The sequence below is a fragment of the Pseudophryne corroboree genome, chromosome 4 (genome assembly GCF_028390025.1).
Source record: "Pseudophryne corroboree isolate aPseCor3 chromosome 4, aPseCor3.hap2, whole genome shotgun sequence".
In the NCBI taxonomy this organism is placed as follows: domain Eukaryota; kingdom Metazoa; phylum Chordata; class Amphibia; order Anura; family Myobatrachidae; genus Pseudophryne; species Pseudophryne corroboree.
This window is the reverse complement of record NC_086447.1, coordinates 98,762,882-98,782,741: the sequence shown is the minus strand read 5'-3', so window position 1 is coordinate 98,782,741 and position 19,860 is coordinate 98,762,882.

The window sequence follows — 19,860 nt, the reverse complement described above, 5'->3', positions numbered from 1 at the left end:
AAGTATAATTAAAAAAAAAAATAATAAAAAATAAATTTGTATCAATTAGGTAGCAATAGGTATCAATTATACATATATCACACTGATAAGCTTTCAGGCACTAGTGACGGCTCCAGCTTTTGCATTGGTAATAAAGTGGGCAGCAGTATATATGAAGACATTGTGGTAGAGTTGCCAAAACCAATTAAACTGAATATAATTTAAAAAAACAAGCAAAACAAATAGAGAGAAGCATGCACAGACTGTATCCAGTTCTCCCTGGCAGTTCCGCCATCAGGGGGGTGCTGGGGGCACAACTCTCCTGGGCCCAGCCACTCTGACAGAAAGTGGAGGGCCCAGGCTGCATGGTGTCCGCTGCTGCCGACTACCGAGATGGCCCCCACTCTAAGTATTGAAAATGTTCCTCCCAAAATGGCCGCCACCTCAGAGGAGACAGTTATTTTAAATGCTAGAGGAGGCAGTGGTCATATTGGGAGGGAAATTTTCAATAGGTTGAAAAGGGCTGGCTCGAATATAATAAGGTGTCAGAGGCATTACTGGTGGGAATTATTATGGTGCAAGGTGCACTATAATAATGACGCGTGAATCACGTCATCGGATCCCTCTGACTGCCCACATGTTCTTTGCTGTGGATGGCCGAGGAGGGGTGTGAAGGGGCTGCAGGGAAAACAGGAGGCTTGCCCACCTTTCTGGGGGGGGGAGGGCCACACGATTTTCGGGAGCCTCCCAGCCATTCCGGGAGGATAGGTAAGTATGAGATATATACATATATATATAAACAATAGGCTAGAATCCACAGCACTCATACATCTGTGGTGCCAGTGGTATTTGTGACCACACCATTTAAATAACAAATATCATACACATTCAGCACTCACCTAATATTAACACTTCAAACTGTAATTCATCTGAATTCAGGGAATTATATATATATATTATTATTATTTATTTATTACCAGTTATTTATATAGCGCACACATATTCCGCAGCACTTTACAGAGACTATTTGGCCATTCACATCAGTCTCTGCCCTAGTGGAGCTTACAATCTATATTCTCTACCGCATGAATACACACACAAATTCACGCTAGGGTTAATTTTGTTAGGAGCCAATTAACCTACCAGTATATTTTTGGAATGTGGGGGGAAACCGGAGTACCCGGAGGAAACCCATGCAAGCACGGGAGAATATACAAACTCCACAAAGTTAGGGCCGTCGTGGGAATCGAACCCATGACCTCAGTGCTGTGAGGAAGTAATGGTAACCATTACATCATCTGTACTGCCCAAAATATTAGCTGTTCTACCCGTTCTTCGCACAGGAGTTTCTGATTTTCACAGCTGGAAATATAAATTAGTGTTAAGAATTTGGCAGATCTATAGAGCTGTAAATTTGAGATGTCTTAATATAAGTAAATATTAATCCATGGTTCTTGGCTTTACCCGAGGAGCACCTGTAGCAGATATGGTAAAAAGTGACAGGACCATTTTTGTAGTTTATTAAACTACACACTGGAGGTACAATCCAAATTTTGATCCGATTGTCCAGTGTGGCGTTATCATTCACGCAAAAAGAGAATTACTGATGAGTGAGTGAGTGAGTGAGTGAGTGAGTGAGTGAGTCAGTCAGTCAGCAGTCAGTCAGTCAGTCAGTCAATCAGTCAGTCAGTCAGTGAGTGAGTGAGGACTTTCGCATTTATATATATATAGATTAGTTAGAATCTACTGGTTTTTTTTGGCTCATATACAGTATTTCCTATGCTACAGTGTACATATAAATTGCATAAGTGTGTTTTTAGTGTCTGTGCTCATTCTTTTAATACAGTTCCTATGAATTTGTTTTTTAATGAATTTGTTTTTTAGATCACAGAACCATACAGATAGGGCGAACTACAATCTACAGCTGCTCTCCCCATCTCTTTGAAATCATCACGATTTAAAATGTTAAGTTAAGTTTTGCTACACTTTGTTTACCCTGTCGAGCCCAGCCCAGCCCAGCCCAGCCCAGCCCAAAAATTGCCATCCAGCCAAGCGCCCTGGTGAAGAGGTAGGCAGTATTGTAAGCAGCGCAGTAACTACGTGTGTGCCAGGTGTGCTCTGAGGGCGCAACGGCCAGCGGCTTGTAATGAGTCAAATTGACTCATTACAAGCCGCCTCTGCTGTGTGCGCCACGCTGTAGAAGCCGGTCCGGAGGCAGGGGAGGAGAGCAGCAGCGCCGGAGACAGCGGAGAAGGAGGAGGAGGAAGGGGGACTGGAGCCGTAGCAGTGCTATGTAATTGGTGGCGGCGTCGCTGCAGCAGTCCCCTCTCCTTACGCATTGGCTACCCGGCGCTGCTGTGAATGCTGAGATGCGCTTCCCTCATCCCAGCATTCACAGCGGCGCCAGGCAGCCAATGCGGAATTAGAGGGGATTGCTGCAGCGGGGCCACCACCAATTACATAGCGCTGCTGCGGCTCCAGTCGCCCTCCCTCCTTCTCCCCTGCCTGCACCGAGGAATCTGCCAGCACCGAGGAGCCTGACTGCCAATGCAGAGAGATGGTATCTATCTATCTATCTATCTATCTATCTATCTATCTATCTGTCTGTCTGTCTGTCTGTCTGTCTCTCTCTCTATCTCTCTCTATCCTGTCTGCCGTAATGTGTAAAAATGGGGACGCTGTCTGCCGTAATGTGTAAAAAGAGGGACGCTGTCTGCCGTAATGTGTAAACAGGGGATGCTGTCTGCCATAATGTGTAAAAAGGGGACGCTGTCTGCCGTAATGTGAAAAAGGTGGACTGGCTGCCGTAATGTGTAAAAAGGGGGATGCTGTCTGCCCTAATGTGTAAAAAGGGGACTCTGTCTGCCATAATGTGTAAAAAGGGGGATGCTGTCTGCCATAATGTGTAAAAGGGGGACTCTGTCTGCCATAATGTGTAAAAAGGGGGACTGTCTGCCATAAAGTGTAAAAAGGGTGACTGGCTGCCGTAATGTGTAAAAAGGGTGACTGGCTGCCGTAATGTGTAAAAAGGGGACTCTGTCTGCTGTAATGTGTAAAAAGGGGGCTCTGTCTGCCATAATGTGTAAAAAGGGGACACTGTCTGCCATAATGTGTAAAAACGGGGACGCTGTCTGCTGTAATGTGTAAAAAGGGGGACGCTGTCTGCCGTAATGTGTAAAAAGGGGGACTGTCTGCTATAATGTGTAAAAGGGGCTCTACCTGGTGTGGTGGCGCTACAGTGCAGCGTAATTTGAATAATGGAGACTACTGTGCACTGTAGTATGAATTGGTATTATTTTGTGGTCACGCCCCTTCCCCATGAAGCCATGCCTCTATATATTTTTTGTGCGCCTGCGGCGCGCACTGCCCCTATCTTGCATAGGGGGGCACCAATGCCATTTCTTGCACACAGTGCTAAAATGCCTAGTAACGGCACTGATTGTAACATGCACATGCACTATCACCACGGCCGGAAGCTAATGGCGGTGCGTTCCACCGCACTAACAAATACGTCACTCTCACTTGTCAGCTCACTTCCGCGTTTACTACGGAAGTGACGCTACTATCATGGCGGTGCGTGTCACCGCTATCACCTTCCTCATTTCCCTACTAATCTACTGGATCTTTCTTCAGTCCGTTTCCACTAGTTCATCTGCCACTAACCACAATCTTCTTGTATATATCCATACGATAGCTACTGTTTGCACTTCATTGCACCATAAGCACATCCCGCCGGGCGGAAATGACGCATGCGTTCCACATGCAGGGCCGGTGCAAGGTTTCTCAGCACCCTAGGCACATCTTCCACTGCTGCCCGCCCCCCCCCCCCCTCCCCTTCCCCACACACACACACACTTCAATACCCAACTCCTGAGGTTAAAAAGAGTATTAGGGTTCGGTTAGTGGTAATCATACTAGGGTTAGTTTACTGGATTGAGTTAGGATATTTGGAATATGGCATTAGGGTTGTTTTAGTGGTTTATGTTAGTGAATTAGGGTTAGTTAGGGGTGTGGGGTAGAGTATTAGGGATAGGCTATTAGGGTTGGTATAAGGTATTAGGGGTTATGATTAGGGAAATGTTTGGATATATTATATATAGATATTGATAGATAGACTCCTGTACTTATGGGTGGCACTCCACGGATTTCAAAGAAGTATGCACATACGCATAAATAGCTTAACAACGTTTCAGATGCATCGTAAGATGCAGTATTACAGCACCTGAAACATTGATAAGCTATTTCTGGTATGTGCATACTTCTTTGAAATCCGTGGAGTGCTGCCCATAAGTACAGGAAAATGTTTGAAATTGGCAATTTCAGGGAGGGCACTCGGGTACATGCAAAAGCTTTTCTGTTTTCTTTAAAAAAAATATATATATAAAAAAAAAATATATATATATATATATATATATATATATATATACAGTATACATACACATAAACACCAGAGGTCCGGCTGTCCCGAGTATTGTATAATGGTCTGGGTGCCCGCATATGAACAAGTATATAAGAGACGGAGGTGCAGCACTCACAGATATAGAAATACACTTACTACCGCAATATTTCCCAGCAACGTTTCAGTGCCTTTATTCACGGTACTGTCTTCTGCCTGACAGTGTTGTGAACAGGGGTGTCAGAATGTTTTTTGGTTGGGGGGGCAAGATAAAATCTCAGTTTGGCGCCCCTAACTTCTAGCCACCTTAGACAGGTCACTTGTAGCCAGTGGTCGAAGGGGAAATTTTGAAGTGGGGGTATGGAAAAGTGAAGGTTACGCGCTCTGGAAAAGGGGGCGTGACCACTCAAAAGGTGTCCTTCAGTTTAGTTTACCACACCATATACCCCTTATACACATTATGCACTACAATAGTAGGACCCCTTATACTATCTAGTACTGGTGCCCCTTTCACATTATACCACACGGTGTGAGCCGAAATTCACATAAAGCAAACGATATGAGCCAAAATTGACATTATAGCACACGGTATGAGCCGAAATTCACATTACACCACACGGTATGAGCCGAAATTCACATTATAGCACACAAAATGAGCCGAAATTTACATTATACCACATGGTATGCGCCAAAATTCACATTATAGCACACAGAAAGAGCCGAAATTCACATTATAGCACACGGTGGGAGCCGAAATCACATTATAACACACGGTATGAGCCGAAAATAACATTATAGCACACAGTATGAGCCGAAATTCACATTATACCACATGGTATGCTGCGAAATTCACATTATAGCACACAGAATGAGCTAAAATTCACATTATAGCACACAGTATGAGCTGAAATTCACATTATAGCACACAGAATGAGCTAAAATTCACATTAAAGCACACGGTATGAGCCAAAATCACATTATGCCACATGGAATGAGACAAAATTCAGAGAGCATGACAGTAGGAACATAGAGACAGGGGGAGTGACAGAGGGACAGGGAAAGTGACATCAGGGATAGGGAGTGACAGAGGGACAGGGAGAGTGACAGCAGGGACATAGGGACAGAGAGAGGGACAGCAAGGGCATACAGTAGGGACTAGGGAGAGAGAAAGGTAGCAGGATAAGATTATCTATTTAGCAGCGGCGGTGCTGAGGATGCTGTTGTCTGCGATGTGGTCCAGAGGAGGCAGAGGTGTAGAGAAGGACTTACGGTGGCGACGGGGCGGCTGAGGGTGGCGGCGGTTTAGTGGAAGAGGAGGCAGAGGGCGGCAGCGTTGCAAGGAGGAGGAGGCTGTGGTCGGCGGCACTGCGGCTCCTATGAACACGGTGCTACTATTTCAAATCTGCCGCGGACCGGCGCTTGTATTCTGACTGTTGAGATGCCAAACACTGCGATCACAACTACATACCCCACATGTCACCCTGCACTCAGCCATACAGCACTTAATATCACTTTGCACACTGCTTTACTGCACCCCCATGACACCAGGCATGCACCCAGCCTACTGCATCCCGATGACACCCTGCACCCTACCTTACTGCACCCCATGTCACCCTTCTTTGCTGCACACCCATGTCCTCCTACACCCTGCCTTACTGAACCTCCATGTTACCCTGCAGCCAGCAGACCTATAATAGCCAATCTCACCTCCCCAGGCTGGTAACCAGGGACAGGACTCCTCTCTTTGCAGGTACTATGATATTGGCCCGCTTCAGCGTCTTCTTCATCGGTGTGCAGAGACTAGAGCCAGTGGTGCAAGAAGAAGGTGCTGTGAAACTGCTGCTGGCACTCCGCTGTTGCTTCCTAGCAAGCATCTCAACGCAGCTCCCTGCTGCCGCACTCTTCCCATTTGTGCTTTACACACAGCGCGGAAGAAAGGGAGAGAGGAGGGGGAGGCTGGCTGTGATTGATTCTCCCTCCCTCTGCAGAACTGCTCATTGCATCTCTAATGGCCGGGAGTGTGTCCCTTTGCTGGGGGAGGGAACTATGCAGAGTTCCTGCTCAGACTCGGAGCACAGCAGCACCTGGGCTTGCACGGAGTTCAATGCCATGGACTCCACACACAGCTGGCAGGCGGCCCCACGGGAGTCGAGAAGATCGTCAGCGCCCTCCATAACATGGCGCTCTCTACTCCGCGTGATGGTCGGGCCGGCACTGGCTGCAGCTGCTGGTGGCGGCGGCAATCACAGGCAGGGGATTGCAGTCCGGATCCAGGTGGATGGCGCCTCTCATATTTGGGGGGAGCGAGATGCCCCCTTGCCCCCCCCCATTCCGATGCCCCTGCGAATAAGTATTTCCTTACCTGTGAGTGCCGCACCTCCACGCCGAGCTTGAACTCTCCACCGTCGCCGCTAGTCAGGGCCTGTCAGGGCTGGGAGGGGGGATAGATCAGTTCACCCCTTGTCGCCTTGGATAAAGGTGCCGCCCCTCCGGTCGTGGCCTCCTCATCGGACTCCAGTGGCTCCCTGCAAGTTTTGAGATCCCGGCAGGGGGAGCAGATGTTCTCCCTGGTCGTCAGGACAGGGGAGGGGGGAAGAGAGAGACGCAGGTGGGGGAGGCGGGGACAGGCTCTGTACACGCGGCTCCAGCCCCGGCCCGACAAATCCTTCATGGTGATTGCGGAACACAACCTTTAATTTTTTTTATTTTTTCTCAGCGCCGCCCTTCAAGTGCCGGCGCTCATAGGCAGCTGCCTGAAGCTGCCTAATGGTAGCGCCGGCCCTGTCCACATGCGTTCCACCGCCATTCCTCACGGCAGTAGCTGTTACTATATGTTATTAATATTGTTTTTTTCGGTTCTTATATGCTTTTTTCCTTACTTAAATCTACTTGTCACTTTTTTGAGTGCCATTTAGAATATCAAAAATCGTTTTCCTCTGGTACTTTAGCAAAACTAATGATAATCACAGGAAGTGATGTCATCATTAATCACCTCCTTTGGGCATTAATAGAGCAAAGCCTGCTCAGTGTGGTCATCCCCTTGATGAAGTCCTGTTGCTGACGGACGAAACGCGTTGGAAATACCTGCAGACATCTCCCTTTATGGACAGATAAGCCTCATGCAATTTTAAATTCTGTACGCATGCTTTCCAGCCATTGTTATGGACAGATAAGCTTGATATAATTCTTTATTCTGTACGCATGTTACACAGCCATTTTATGTGTATTTTTATGTGATTATGTGTATTAAATTTTTGTGTTTTTAATATATACACTGCTCAGGCTATATATTTATCTTGCTTGGGAATAAGCTTGTTCCCTAACTAGGCCTGTGAAATTAAGCAGTAACACAATACGAAAGTCAAACGGTATACACTATGTTCGTTTTCTTCTGTTTTATTCGCATGTTTTAAGCCACAAAAGAGTGCTGCTTGAGCTGAGCTTCTCTTTACCAGATAAGTGTTTTAAACCGATCCTTATCATCCCTTTCTTTATACCTTCTCTCCCCCTGATATATTCACCACACTCTTGGGCGCTTGTTTTCACCAATTCTTGCAATATATATATATATATATATATTCATTAAAGGTTAATGCTGTTCCTTACCTCTGTAGGAGGAATTCAAGTGTTTTGCATGCTGACGGCCACTTATAACGGGCTGGTAAATATTAATTGATAAAAATAAATAAAAGTAAATAAAAATAAAATCATGTCATTTTTGCAATCCAAAACCTGAAAAATTGGGATTTAAAATCCAAAATTACGAACCACGGGAAGTTTCGAACCAGGACTTGGTTCAAATCAGATCTCCTCTGATGATCCGGACTGGGTTTTGGTCTGGTTTGGATCCACAAAATTCGGCGGAATCAGAATTCTGGAGAACCGAACCGCACATTTCTAGTATACAGGGGCGTAGGGAGGGTGGAACAAGTGGAGCTTGAGCTCCAGGCGCCGCTGGGGACAAAAGGTGCTGGCTCACTCACTGCACAGCTTAGAGCCGGGATCTCAGGCAGGGGTAGGGGGAGATAACTAGAAGAGAGGGAAATGGTGGCCACCACACTGCCTGCATGTTGCATATCACTGATTGCATAGTGCAGAGAGTCCAGTGCAGTGCAGTGCAGCATGGTGTGTTGTTAGGGAAGAGGGGAGGTTTGAAAGCTTGTCAGAAGAACTTTCCTGGCTGTCAGGGATCTGCATTCATTGATCTGGAACATGCAGGCAGTGTGGTGGCCACCGCTTACCCTTTCCTCAGTCCTTTCCTTCTACCCACGGAGGTCCAGCCTGTCAATCACATAGAAGCTCCGCCCCTCCAGGCTGGAACGAGGAGCTGCTCTGCTGCTGCCCTCTTGGTGAGAATTACTGTGTGTATACTGTGTGTTTATGTCTGTGTATACTGTGTGTTTGTGTGTATATGTCTGTGTTTGTGTTTTAATGTGTTTGTGTGTAAATGTGTGTGTATATGTCTGTGTGCTAATGTGTATACATGTATGTGTATGTTTGTGTATATATATCTTTGTATACAGTATGTGTGAGTATATGTGTGTGTTTATGTATGTCTGTGTGTATATGTGTATGTCTGTGTATATCTGTGTGTGTATATTTGTGTGTTTTTGTGTGTGTATATATCTGTGTATACTGTATTTGTGTGTTTATGTATGTCTGTGCCTAAATGTGTGTGAATCTATGTATGTATGTATTTATGTATGTATGTATGTATGTATGTATGTATGTATGTATGTGTGTGGTGGTGGGTGGGAGTGCCGTGACATGACCCTGCTCCGGGTGTCATGTCTCCACGCTACGCCTCTGCTAGTATATATACAGTATATGTGTTTGTGTATAGTTAGCTTGACTGCAAAAATATGCGTAAAGCACTATTGCAAGGAATAAAGTAGAATAACAGAAATGTGTATTTCCAGGCTGGCACAATGTAATCAATGTTCCCAGTCGAGGATTCAGAAAGGCAAACATTTCTAAAATAAAAGATTTCATAACTTTAATTTGACAATAGTTCAGGAAAGATGTTTAACGGAAATGAAAACGGTTATTTCTGAATGTAGAGGCTGAGTAAAAGCATATATTAAATTCACAGAAGAAATGTACTTGTGATGAAATTTAGATAGAAATGCAAGCCAGAAGAAATAAATAGAAGTAGGAAAAAATGTTAAGGTAAAGATTGCCAAAAAGGAGAATACTATAAGTATGAACGGCTTGGTGAGGCTCCAATTCATTTTCTATCAGGATAAAACAGAATAAGAAAAAATAACTTTCACACTGCACATAAATAGGGACGTGGTAGGGGTGTTTTTTAATAGGCTGATCAATAGTTCCTATTATACCCCTTTTACATTGAAAAAATAACCCGAGTTATTGCCGAGTCAACCCAGGTCGAGGTGCACTGTGATACCCCTTTCACACCGCACAAATAACCCGGTATCGATCCTGCATATTGCCGGGTCGACACAGGTCAGTGTGCGGTGTGAAAGCGCCATGTCGGATTTCCCGGGTCGCCTGACCCGGTAATTCAACCTGGGTTATAAGCAGTGTTATTCCCGGATTGAATACCGGGTCAGTGCCTTTGTAAGCGGATTCCGGGGTCGAGCCGATCCGGGACCCGTTTACAAGATAGGGAGAGGTGGTGCAGAGATGAGCTCATCTCCCAGCGCCGCCTCCACCACCACTCCCGCTGCCGGCTCCACCCCCCATCCGCTATGGCAACCGACCCGGCATATTGCCGGATCTGGAAGCTATCAGAAAGAGGTAGGACTGTCTCCAATGCCTGATCCCACCCAGGAATGGCCTGTTTCCATTTCCCGGGTGGGAACCGGCATTGGAGATGTGAAAGGGGTATGAAAGTGCCAAATTGAATAACCCGGGCCGAGCAACCCAGCATTTTAACCTGAGTTAAAAGAAGAGTTAAACGCGAGTCGGACCCGGGACGTTGTGCAGTGTGAACCCTCTTAAACGGGATATTCAACCCGTGTCTCAGAAAAAGGTGCTGATTGGCTGTGTATGTATCTGCTCAGAGCAGTCGCCAGCCCCCCCTTTATTTCCTTTGAAACCTCATCAATGTGAGCCAGAAAAGTCCATTTTAAATCACATCACAGTGTCTAACATGGGTGACTCAGGTTCAGTGTAGAGATGAGCGGGTTCGGTTCCTCGGAATCCGAACCCCCCCCCCCCCGAACTTCACGCTTTTTACACGGGTCCGAGGCAGACTCGGATCTTCCCGCCTTGCTCGGCTAACCCGAGCGCGCCCGAACGTCATCATCCCGCTGTCGGATTCTCGCGAGGCTCGTATTCTATCGCGAGACTCAGATTCTATATAAGGAGCCGCGCGTCGCCGCCATTTTCACACGTGCATTGAGATTGATAGGGAGAGGACGTGGCTGGCGTCCTCTCCGTTTAGATAGAGAGTGAGACACTTGATTTACTGGAGCATTAGGAGTACTCAGAGAGTGCAGAGTTTTGCTGATAGTTATACTAGTGGTGACCACCAGTTTTATTTATTATTTAATATAATCCGTTCTCTGCCTGAAAAAAAACGATACACAGTCACATACCATATCTGTGCTCAGCCTCAGTGTGCTGCATGATAATATCATCTATGTATATCTGACTGTGCTGAGTAGTGCTCACTGCTCACACAGCTTAATTGTGGGGGAGACTGGGGAGCAGTTATAGCAGGAGTACATATTTAACAGTGCACACTTTTGCTGCCAGAGACTAGTGCCAGTGTGACTGACCAGCAGTGACCACCAGTATATTGTCTGCCTGAAAAAGTTAAACACTCGTGTGGTGTTTTTTTTTTTTATTCTATATATAAACGCATTCTGCTGACAGTGTCCAGCAGGTCCGTCATTCATTATATTTCTATCTTCTTCATACTAGTAGTTTAGGAGTCTGCAGTGCTGACAGTGTCCAGCAGGTCCGTCATTATACAATATATACCTGTCCTGCAGTAGTGATATATATATATTTTTTATATCATTATCATCCAGTCTATACTAGCAGACGCAGTACGGTAGTCCACGGCTGTAGCTACCTCTGTGTCGGCAGTCGCTCGTCCATAATTGTATACCTACCTGTGGTGGGTTTTTTTTTTCTATCTTCTTCTTACTAGTAGTTTAGGAGTCTGCAGTGCTGACAGTGTCCAGCAGGTCCGTCATTGTACAATATATACCTGTCCTGCAGTAGTGATATATATATATTTTTTATATCATTATCATCCAGTCTATACTAGCAGACGCAGTACGGTAGTCCACGGCTGTAGCTACCTCTGTGTCGGCAGTCGCTCGTCCATAATTGTATACCTACCTGTGGTGTTTTTTTTTTTTCTATCTTCTTCATACTAGTAGTTTAGGAGTCTGCAGTGCTGACAGTGTCCATCAGGTCCGTCATTATACAATATATACCTGTCCTGCAGTAGTGATATATATATATTTTTTATATCATTATCATCCAGTCTATACTAGCAGACGCAGTACGGTAGTCCACGGCTGTAGCTACCTCTGTGTCGGCAGTCGCTCGTCCATAATTGTATACCTACCTGTGGTGGGTTTTTTTTTCCTATCTTCTTCATACTAGTAGTTTAGGAGTCTGCAGTGCTGACAGTGTCCAGCAGGTCCGTCATTATACAATATATACCTGTCCTGCAGTAGTGATATATATATATATTTTTTATATCATTATCATCCAGTCTATACTAGCAGACGCAGTACGGTAGTCCACGGCTGTAGCTACCTCTGTGTCGGCAGGCGCTCGTCATCCATAAGTATACTAGTATCCATCCATCTCCATTGTTTACCTGAGGTGCCTTTTAGTTGTGCCTATTAAAATATGGAGAACAAAAATGTTGAGGTTCCAAAAATAGGGAAAGATCAAGATCCACTTCCACCTCGTGCTGAAGCTGCTGCCACTAGTCATGGCCGAGACGATGAAATGCCATCAACGTCGTCTGCTAAGGCCGATGCCCAATGTCATAGTACAGAGCATGTAAAATCCAAAACACCAAATATCAGTAAAAAAAAGGACTCAAAAATCTAAAATAAAATCGTCGGAGGAGAAGCGTAAACTTGCCAATATGCCATTTACCACACGGAGTGGCAAGGAACGGCTGAGGCCCTGGCCTATGTTCATGGCTAGTGGTTCAGCTTCACATGAGGATGGAAGCACTCAGCCTCTCGCTAGAAAAATGAAAAGACTTAAGCTGGCAAAAGCACAGCAAAGAACTGTGCGTTCTTCGAAATCACAAATCCACAAGGAGAGTCCAATTGTGTCGGTTGCGATGCCTGACCTTCCCAACACTGGACGTGAAGAGCATGCGCCTTCTACCATTTGCACGCCCCCTGCAAGTGCTGGAAGGAGCACCCGCAGTCCAGTTCCTGATAGTTAGATTGAAGATGTCAGTGTTGAAGTACACCAGGATGAGGAAGATATGGGTGTTGCTGGCGCTGGGGAGGAAATTGACCAGGAGGATTCTGATGGTGAGGTGGTTTATTTAAGTCAGGCACCCGGGGAGACACCTGTTGTCTGTGGGAGGAATATGGCCATTGACATGCCTGGTGAAAATACCAAAAAAATCAGCTCTTCGGTGTGGAAGTATTTCAACAGAAATGCGGACAACATTTGTCAAGCCGTGTGTTGCCTTTGTCAAGCTGTAATAAGTAGGGGTAAGGACGTTAACCACCTCGGAACATCCTCCCTTATACGTCACCTGCAGCGCATTCATCATAAGTCAGTGACAAGTTCAAAAACTTTGGGCGACAGCGGAAGCAGTCCACTGACCAGTAAATCCCTTCCTCTTGTAACCAAGCTCACGCAAACCACCCCACCAACTCCCTCAGTGTCAATTTCCTCCTTCCCCAGGAATGCCAATAGTCCTGCAGGCCATGTCACTGGCAATTCTGACGAGTCCTCTCCTGCCTGGGATTCCTCCGATGCATCCTTGCGTGTAACGCCTACTGCTGCTGGCGCTGCTGTTGTTGCTGCTGGGAGTCGATGGTCATCCCAGAGGGGAAGTCGTAAGACCACTTTTACTACTTCCACCAAGCAATTGACTGTCCAACAGTCCTTTGCGAGGAAGATGAAATATCACAGCAGTCATCCTGCTGCAAAGCGGATAACTGAGGCCTTGGCATCCTGGGCGGTGAGAACCGTGGTTCCGGTATCCATCATTACTGCAGAGCCAACTATAGACTTGTTTGAGGTACTGTGTCCCCAGTACCAAATACCATCTAGGTTCCATTTCTCTAGGCAGGCGATACCGAAAATGTACACAGACCTCAGAAAAAGACTCACCAGTGTCCTAAAAAATGCAGTTGTACCCAATGTCCACTTAACCACGGACATGTGGACAAGTGGAGCAGGGCAGACTCAGGACTATATGACTGTGACAGCCCACTGGGTAGATGTATGGACTCCCGCCGCAAGAACAGCAGCGGCGGCACCAGTAGCAGCATCTCGCAAACGCCAACTCTTTCCTAGGCAGGCTACGCTTTGTATCACCGCTTTCCAGAATACGCACACAGCTAAAAACCTCTTACGGCAACTGAGGAAGATCATCGCAGAATGGCTTACCCCAATTGGACTCTCCTGTGGATTTGTGGCATCGGATAACGCCAGCAATATTGTGTGTGCATTAAATATGGGCAAATTGCATCACGTCCCATGTTTTGCACATACCTTGAATTTGGTGGTGCAGAATTATTTAAAAAACGAGAGGGGCGTGCAAGAGATGCTGTCGGTGGCCAGAAGAATTGCGGGACACTTTCGGCGTACAGGCACCACGTACAGAAGACTGGAGCAACACCAAAAACGCCTGAACCTGCCCTGCCATCATCTGAAGCAAGAAGTGGTAACGAGGTGGAATTCAACCCTCTATATGCTTCAGAGGTTGGAGGAGCAGCAAAAGGCCATTCAAGCCTATACAACTGAGCACGATATAGGAGGTGGAATGCACCTGTCTCAAGCGCAGTGGAAAATGATTTCAACGTTGTGCAAGGTTCTGCAACCTTTTGAACTTGCCACACGTGAATTCAGTTCAGACACTGCCAGCCTGAGTCAGGTCATTCCCCTCATCAGGCTTTTGCAGAAGAAGCTGGAGACATTGAAGGAGGAGCTAACACAGAGCGATTCCGCTAGGCATGTGGGACTTGTGGATGGAGCCCTTAATTCGCTTAACAAGGATTCACGGGTGGTCAATCTGTTGAAATCAGAGCTCTACATTTTGGCCACCGTGCTCGATCCTAGATTTAAAACCTACGTTGTATCTCTCTTTCCGGCAGACACAAGTCTGCAGGGGTTCAAAGAACTGCTGGTGAGAAAATTGTCAAGTCAAGAGGAACGCGACCTGTCAACATCTCCTCCTTCACATTCTCCCGCAACTGGGGGTGCGAGGAAAAGGCTCAGAATTCCGAGCCCACCCGCTGGCGGTGATGCAGGGCAGTCTGGAGCGACTGCTGATGCTGACATCTGGTCCGGACTGAAGGACCTGCCAACGATTACGGACATGTCGTCTACTGTCACTGCATATGATTCTCTCCCCATTGAAAGAATGGTGGAGGATTATATGAGTGACCGCATCCAAGTAGGCACGTCAGACAGTCCGTACGTATACTGGCAGGAAAAAGAGGCAATTTGGAGGCCCTTGCACAAACTGGCTTTATTCTAACTAAGTTGCCCTCCCACAAGTGTGTACTCCGAAAGAGTGTTTAGTGCCGCCGCTCACCTTGTCAGCAATCGGCGTACGAGGTTACTTCCAGAAAATGTGGAGAAGATGATGTTCATTAAAATGAATTATAATCAATTCCTCCATGGAGACATTCACCAGCAGCAATTGCCTCCACAAAGTACACAGGGAGCTGTGATGGTGGATTCCAGTGGGGACGAATTGATAATCTGTGAGGAGGGGGATGTACACGGTGATGAATCGGAGGCTGATGATGAGGTGGACATCTTGCCTCTGTAGAGCCAGTTTGTGCAAGGAGAGATTAATTGCTTCTTTTTTGGTGGGGGTCCAAACCAACCCGTCATTTCAGTCACAGTCGTGTGGCAGACCCTGTCACTGAAATGATGGGTTGGTTAAAGTGTGCATGTCCTGTTTATACAACATAAGGGTGGGTGGGAGGGCCCAAGGACAATTCCATCTTGCACCTCTTTTTTCTTTCATTTTTCTTTGCGTCATGTGCTGTTTGGGGAGTGTTTTTTGGAAGGGCCATCCTGCGTGACACTGCAGTGCCACTCCTAGATGGGCCAGGTGTTTGTGTCGGCCACTAGGGTCGCTGAGCTTAGTCACACAGCTACCTCATTGCGCCTCTTTTTTTCTTTGCGTCATGTGCTGTTTGGGGAGTGTTTTTTGGAAGGGCCATCCTGCGTGACACTGCAGTGCCACTCCTAGATGGGCCAGGTGTTTGTGTCGGCCACTTGGGTCGCTGAGCTTAGTCACACAGCTACCTCATTGCGCCTCTTTTTTTCTTTGCGTCATGTGCTGTTTGGGGAGTATTTTTTGGAAGGGCCATCCTGCCTGACACTGCAGTGCCACTCCTAGATGGGCCAGGTGTTTGTGTCGGCCACTAGGGTCGCTGAGCTTACTCACACAGCTACCTCATTGTGCCTCTTTTTTTCTTTGCATCATGTGCTGTTTGGGGAGTGTTTTTTGGAAGGGCCATCCTGCGTGACACTGCAGTGCCACTCCTAGATGGGCCAGGTGTTTGTGTCGGCCACTAGGGTCGCTTAGCTTACTCACACAGCTACCTCATTGCGCCTCTTTTTTTTCTTCTTTGCGTCATGTGCTGTTTGGGGAGTATTTTTTGGAAGGGCCATCCTGCCTGACACTGCAGTGCCACTCCTAGATGGGCCAGGTGTTTGTGTCGGCCACTTGGGTCGCTGAGCTTAGTCACACAGCTACCTCATTGCGCCTCTTTTTTTCTTTGCGTCATGTGCTGTTTGGGGAGTGTTTTTTGGAAGGGCCATCCTGCGTGACACTGCAGTGCCACTCCTAGATGGGCCAGGTGTTTGTGTCGGCCACTTGGGTCGCTAAGCTTAGTCATCCAGCGACCTCGGTGCAAATTTTAGGACTAAAAATAATATTGTGAGGTGTGAGGTGTTCAGAATAGACTAAAAATGAGTGGAAATTATGGTTATTGAGGTTAATAATACTTTGGGATCAAAATGACCCCCAAATTCTATGATTTAAGCTGTTTTTTAGGGTTTTTTGAAAAAAACACCCGAATCCAAAACACACCCGAATCCGACAAAAAAAATTCGGTGAGGTTTTGCCAAAACGCGTTCGAACCCAAAACACGGCCGCGGAACCGAACCCAAAACCAAAACACAAAACCCGAAAAATTTCCGGTGCACATCTCTAGTTCAGTGTGAAAGGCACCAACCCGGGAATAACTCAGGAATAATTTGAGGTTGAAACTGCAATGTGAAAGGGTCTGCTTGCACCCGGGTCTGACCTGAGTTCAAAAATCTGGGATTGAACTGGGTTTGCGATCTGAAAGCTCTGTTAGTGTAGACTGAGATCTGCCCTCACATGGTTAAATTATTAACTACAGTGCTATTGCTAATAGTTCACACCATGAGGCACAGGTGAAACTAGTGCAAAACCTAAAGCTACTAGACATAATGGCCCTTTCACACAAAGCCAAGAGTCTTTCTTGCTCAAAATGGAAGAACTACTTTGTTAGATTGCACTAATCAATGTGAAGTGTGACATTTGTACATCTGTTTGTGAGTCTGAATCTGTATACAAAAGTGCTACGACGCATAAACTACAGCTTTGCCTGATGCAATGTTCCAACCTCGTTCATCTGCGACTTTGTACATGTTTAAAACTAAGGGGGTCATTCTGAGTTGATCGTAGCTGTGCTAAATTTAGCACAGCTATAATCATTCACACTGACATGCGGGGGGACGCCCAGCACAGGGCTATCCCGCCCCACATGTCAGTGCCGGCCCCCCCACAGAAGTGCAAAGGCATCACACAGCAGCGATGCCTTTGCACTTCAAGAGTAGCTCAGCAGCTTTAGTGTGCCGTCCGGGAGCTACTCATCGCTTCCAGGCCCGCAGCGGCTGCATGTGACGTCACGCAGTCGCTGCAGCCCGCCCCCATTCGGTCCGACCACTCCTGCGTTGGCCAGACTGCTCCCACAAAACGGCGGTCAAACGCCACCATTCCGCCCCCTCCCGCCCAGTGAACGCCTCTGCCTGTCAATCAGGCAGAGGCGACCGCAGCCCTGCTATGGCCTTTGACCGTCGGGCATGCGCCGGCACACTACGGCGCCGGCGCATGCGCAGTAGGGACCCGTTTGCTCGGCTGTGACGAAAAGCAGCGAGCGAATGGGTCAGAATGACCCCCTAAGTCCTGTGTTGTTTGCTGCATCTGCGAAACAAGGAAGATGCAAGCTTTAACCACTTAACCAACGATTTTTCCCACCAAAAAACGCTCAAAAATTAAAAAAAAATGTTAAATGAATGAATTAGGTGTAGAACATGTATGTCATCCAAAATTATTTTAGTTAAAAAAAGAAAATTTTTATTTTAATATTTGTAAAAAATTGTTCCCGCCCCAAAAATATCAGAACATCGGCTGGCACCATCGGAACATCAGAAACATTGCAACCCTTGCGTCTTTCATTTTAACAGCCAGGACAGCTGTCAGGTACACAAGGGGGCCTTGAGGTGGTTAATTAACATTTCCCCAGCGGATGCTATTGCCTACAGCCGCTGGGTGGGGGGTCCTGCCATGCTGACCAATCAGCAATAATCAGGAGGATGATCAGGAGACTGTTAGGAGCCACTGCACTGGCTCAGAGATCCGGTGGGTACCCATCATTGCTAGGCGACCAGGACACCTCTTCATGCCGCCTGCAATGGCACTGATGCTTGCTAGGCAACCAAGACTTTCTGCAGTCACTTCCTTTTTGTGTGGAGCTACTCAGCTGCATGTAATTAATTGAAAAGGGTCTGTCTCTATTCTGGGCTTCTTATTCGCTCCCTGAACAGTTAAAGAGGCAGGGCTTTAGTGTATTGCTGGTTATAGCTTCTGTACTGCCAGAATTCACCTGCCCTGCTGTGGCCTTCTATGAGTTATTCTGCCAGTTCTTGCCAGCCAATTATTTCCTTGTTTTCTGGAATCCCTGTCTGTACCCTGCTTTGTCAGTCCTTCATCTGTTTGTATTCTACCTTTTGTTTCTGGACATTGGATTCTCAGCCTGCCTTACCCTTCTCCTAGCTTTCAGCCATTACCTGTTTCTTTTCTTGTTTTTGCCTACAGCCACTGAACTATTATTTCTGTCCCCACCTCAGTCCATTCCTTGTGCACGACTAGCTTCCACATTGACTCTTTGTTACCTGTGCCAAGTCCTGGCAGCATCTAAGTACCGGGAGAACTTACTTCTCCCAGGAACGGCGGCTGTTATAGATGGAGACCGTATAGTCAATTCAGGAGTCGTGTGGCTAACTAGATGTGCCCTAACATTCTACTCCAACTTATATGCATTACTTTTCACTGTGATGTTTCCCAAACTCAGAAAGTAGATGAGTACCTTCAAATGCACTTTGAAAATGTGTCAAGAAGTTTGGGTCTGTATTTTATGTGGCTTATAAATGAGCCCTGGTGTTGCACTTAACTACACTTTGCCTAAGGTGGCTATTTGCAGATGTCTCTAAGGAGCAAAAAATTCTGTGTCAAGTCCTTTCATACGTCATTTGGGAGAAGCCATTTGGTTATCCACTCAGGAACTTTGGAAACAGCCAAGGACATCCAATTGTAGATTCTCTAAAAAATTTAGCTAATACCACTTTCAGACAGAAATGTCTGAAAGTCCTGGAAATTACCCGGCATTTCAATGCAGGGTTGTTTTGTCGGACCCAGCCTGACCCTCCTTTCACACAGACAAGCAAATTGTCAAGAAATTCTACCTGGTAGTTTGCGGATCAACACGGGTATATTGTCTGTGTGATAGGGTCAGCCCGGGTTGAAATTCCCGGTTCTCCAACCCTGGTAAATTCCTGGGTCGAAGTCCTGGGAATTTCAACCCAGGTTGACCCTTTCACACAGAAAAAGGACCTGTGTTTTTCGGCAAATTACCGGGTAGATCTTCTTCGGCCATGAATTTGCCTTTCTGTGTGAAAGGGGTATAAGAAGTGAGTACTGATTGGCCATTAGAATATTTAATTATGTAACCATTGAAAGTTAAATAGTAAAAATCTACACCTGGACAAAAAATGTAGTAATGAATGTAAAAGTACAATACTGACTTACTTTGTAGCATGCACATTCCGGGCAGTTTTATTTTTACACTGAATTATACAGTTCACCTGAGACATGTTCCGCTCATAATTCAAAATCTATCATCAAATGTAATTTAATTTAATTTGCCCAACTGCGCAGTATAATTTTGGCAACGTGCAAATTGGATTCATTGTTAACTTTATTAATATTTGTGTAAGCTTTAGTCTCTAGTGTGTTTTGACTT